This window comes from Myotis davidii, unplaced genomic scaffold (genome assembly GCF_000327345.1).
Source record: "Myotis davidii unplaced genomic scaffold, ASM32734v1 scaffold401, whole genome shotgun sequence".
NCBI lineage: Eukaryota > Metazoa > Chordata > Mammalia > Chiroptera > Vespertilionidae > Myotis > Myotis davidii.
The window spans coordinates 1,530,966-1,535,402 of record NW_006291020.1 but is presented as its reverse complement, the minus strand read 5'-3'; the positions used below and the strand labels follow the sequence as shown (position 1 = coordinate 1,535,402).

Sequence of the window (4,437 nt, the reverse complement as noted above, 5' to 3'; positions counted from 1 at the left end):
TGCTGAAGGACCTTCAACTAATTTACTCTTTTCCTCCTCTCCTGCTCTCTCTCCTTCTCCCTCTCCCTCTCTCCTACACACACACACTTTCACACATACACACAGGTTCCACAGATATACATTCTGCGACAGCATTCTTGGACAGGGTGTGGTGCAAACGTATAGTTTTTCTGGAATTCTAGGGCACATGGGTGTTCTATTTTACTAAGCACTGCCGACCATTTCATTTCCTTTTTAAAAAATGTATTTTTACTGATTTCAGAGAAGAAGGGATACGGAGAGAGAGATAGAAACACCAATGATGAGAGGGAATCATTGATTGGCTGCCGCCAGTATGCCACCTATAGGGGTTCGAGCCCACAACCCGGGCACGTGCCCTTGGTAGGAATCGAACTCGGAACCCTTCAGTCCACAGGCCGATGCTCTATTCACTGAGCCAAACCGGCTAGGGCCCAACCATTTTCTTAAGTGGTTATAACTATTTCCCTCACCCACCTGAGCACAAGAATTCCCACCACCCACATAAAAGCCAACCTCTGATGCTAGGTGAGTTTAGCGTTGCCATTCCGGTGGGTATGGATAGCATCATGGCCTTGGTCCACCTTTCCCTGGTAACTAAAGAAGCTGAGTGTCTTTCATATACAGCCTCTTCTGTAAAGTGCCCATTCTTGTCTTTCTCCATTCCTCTATTAGGTTGTTTTTTTCTTTTGAATGTTATTCTTACTATATTCTAACTTCTATTTTTTATCAGTTATATATGATGCGAATATCTTTTCCCAGTATGTAGCTTGCCTCTGAGTTTTTAAGTATGTTTTCTGATGAACAGAAATAATTTTAATGAAATTAAATCATGCTGAGACTGCTGAGCAGCTGTGAGGCCTCTTGAGGTCAGTGGTCATGGAGGTGAGGGGTCACTCAGGGTGTCTGGGTTCCCAAGCCACGTTTCCTGGTACAGTGTATTGTGTTTAGATGACTGGTAGCGATGAAGCATAAAGATATAGAATAGCAAGTGTTCACTTCACAGCTGCTGTTAAAATTCAGTCTTTCATTTTGGATAATTTTTTTAGGGAAATGCATTGATACTTTGATTTTATAGTAATACTTTGTGATTACTGTAAAATATTAGCTATGCCTAGGAAAGTAAAAAATACTGCAATACTAAAAGTGAAAGCTCACTGGGTCCCCACAGACCATGTCCCCTCCATCTCCTGGACTCCTGCTCCTCCCTCTCCTTGGACTCTGTAGTGAAAACCATCCTCAGGCCCAGGCACCAACCACCCTTGATGAAGCCAAAATGAGTGTCAGACACATAAAACCAACACCAAGTACCAGCATGTGATTTTCATTGAATACCACAAATAATTGTTTAGAACTGAGTACAGCGTGCATGAGGGGTTTAAACAATCTTCCAAGCTCCACAAAATCACCCCCTTATTCACTCCCCACATCTACCTGCCTGCTCAGCCCCAACCCGTCGAATTCTTGGTCAGTGCCAGCTCATCACAAGCACTAAACATTCAGCTCAGGTAGTCCTGCAGCGGGAGGAAGCGTTCTGCTTGAAGAATGACCTCTACATCTGAGAGGTGGAAAAATGCACTAAGTAGAATGGTGATTAGCAAAATGCTGAAAACAAGGAAGAGTAAGTATATGTAATTATTCTATTGCTGTGTGCATTAAAAAGAACATTATTGATTATTGAGTAACTAGAGGCCTGGTGCACAAAAGTTGTGCATGGGGAGGGTGTGTGTGTGTCCCTCAGCCCTGCCTGCACCCTCTCTAATCTGGGACCCCTCGAGGGATGTCTGACTGCCCGTTTAGGCCCAATCCCGGTGGGCAGTCAGACATCCTTCTCACAATCCAGGACTGCTGGCTCCCAACCGCTCGCCTGGCTGCCTGCCTGATCACCCCTTAACCACTCCCCTGCCAGTCAGGTCGCCCCCAACTGCCCTCCCCTGCTGGCCATCTTGTGGTGGCCATCTTGGACCACATGGTGGTGGCCATCTTGTGTGTTGGAGTGATGGTCAATTTGCATATTACCTCTTTATTATATAGATTATAGGATGGGTCTATTCAACTGATAAAATATATTATAAAGCTATTCTGTTTCAGTTCTCCACAATATGGGAGAGATATGCAAGAATAAAATCACCTTTCACTTAAGAAATGAATTAAATTGAGCCCCAGCTAGTGTGGCTCAGTGGGTTAGAGCGTCGCCCGAGAACTGAAGGGTCATGGGTTCAATTCTGTTCAAGGGCATGTTCTGTGGTTGCAGACTTGATTTCTGGCCCTGGTCGGGGCACGTGCAGGAGGCAACCAATTAATGTGTATCTCTCTTATTGATGTTTCTCTCTCTGTGTCTCTCCCCCTCCCTTCTATTCTCTCTAAAAATCAATGGAAAAAAATATCCTCGGGTGAGGATTAACAAAAAAAGTAAAAAATAAGAAATAAATGAATTAAAATGGGAAGAATTCATGAAATGTACTAATTATAGAACTTTAAGATAGACAACTTGGTGATCAACTATTGAATATATTCATTAAATGAGTGGCACATGGTGGATAATCACACCTGTAATTAGTCTAATTTTGGGCAAATTCTAAGTAAAAGAAAGAAAGGCTTCCCTAATCTATAGGGTAACCATAACCACAGTGATATAGATAAGTCAGTGAATATTAAGAGAGGAACTAGTATAGCTCCTGTCTGGGCCACCCTAGGACAGCTGTGAAGCAAAGAAACAAAACAAAAAGTCGCGTTATAATCACTGCCCTCATCCCACAGGCAACGAGGGTAACAGAACATAATATGAAAGGCCAAGGAAGCAGCTGCCACCATTAAAACAGCACAGATCCAGGCTTGTTCTCCCACAAGGAGCCCAGCACTATTAACAGTCCTCTCCCTGGCCCCTGGGGAACCTCAGCAATAGCTCACCAAAGCTCACGTGCAAACAGCTTTCCGTTTGAATGCAGCTGTGAGTTAACTGAGACAGTTGCAGTTTACATTCCTGGAGATAAGCAGTATCAGACTAATTCACGACTAAAACAAGATAAGGAAACACTGGGAGGAACTGGTAGCAGGAAGGGAATCTGAGAAGAGGTGGAAAGGCTCCTTTGTGTCAGTCCTCTCCCACCCCGGGAGGACACGGGGAGGAAAGGAACTCAGCGGCTAGTGGCCCAGGGTGGCCCAGGCTCACTGAATGAGCCAGCAGGGAGCCCATAGTGAAGGCCCTTCACAAAGGCCACCTGCTTACATATGAGGAGCCACTGAAGCACTGACTTCTCAGCACTTAGCACTCTGAGCCACCAGCCCTTATTCTTTCCTCCGCCCACGCGGCACCGCAGGCCAGGCTGGGCCAGGCTCCCCTCCTGACGGTGGCTCCTGCCAGGGCTCCCTGGGGATCCGTCTCACCTCTGGCTCTCCCTGGGCAACCTCATAAATGGTGCTGGGAACTAGGGCAACAGTTTTGTTTTGTTTTGTTGGGTCTCGGTTCTCTTCCATAATTTTCCTTATTGTTTGTTTGCTTTTCAGGGGATGGGGGTGGGATAATAAATAAATGATTTCAGTAATTAGAAAGAAAACAATAAAAATTACATTAAAATGTTTTCTTTCACGCCTCAAGAACAGAGATGTCTTCCAATTTTATTATAGAGGCTTTTGTTTTAAAGCCTCAATGTAGTGAAGCCCAAGTAGAAACTACCCACATACAATCTCATCTGATCTGCAGCTACTCAGTGGATAAGCTAAAGTCCATTGATCAAATGAAGGAATCAGAAAAAAGCAAAACAAAAACAAAAAGGACACCCCACACCTTGCATTAGTCACAGAAATTGATTTACATCTGTGTTTACTTCCTAATGCTGTGTTCATATTGCAGACAAATGAGGCATTTAATCAAATTTAAATATTTTGTCCTGTTTTGAAACAAACAGCATAATCAAGAGACACCTGCTGAAGGTTTGCCAGAGACTTGCAGTGTGGCCTGTGGCCCAGCGGAGTCACATCACCTGAGACTGTCAGACAAGCAGAATTTCAGCGCCCCCTCCTCCAATGAAGAGAGAATTTACACTTCAACAAGATTCCTGGGGTGTCCTATGTTCATGGAAGTTGAAGAAGTTCTGTGTTAGAACACAGGTCCTCTAATTAGCATCTAGACCATTAGACGAGGGGCATTCATAAAGGATAAATTACACAAGGAACTCATGCCAACTGCCAGTCAGAAGCGCAGAGCATCAAAGGCACGGGGGTGAGGAAAACAGAGCCGCTCTAGGCTGGGCCTTGGTGCTTCTTAGAGACAGAACTTGGAAAAGCAGAGAAACCAGACTATGGTAAACTCACCCCCTCTGCACAAATCCCGTTTTGTAAATGTGACGGACCCAGAGCTTTGCCCACTGATAGGCATTTTACCTGTTACACTACATCTTACATTTCAGTTTACTTAGA

At 44.5% G+C, this 4,437-nt stretch overlaps 1 protein-coding gene across 1 annotated transcript in view; it reads right to left on the bottom strand.

Moving 5' to 3' along the window:
• The window catches only part of NME7 (NME/NM23 family member 7), a 111,581-nt gene that overhangs the window by 42,931 nt on the left and 64,213 nt on the right, over positions 1–4,437 (bottom strand). The window lies entirely within an intron of this gene.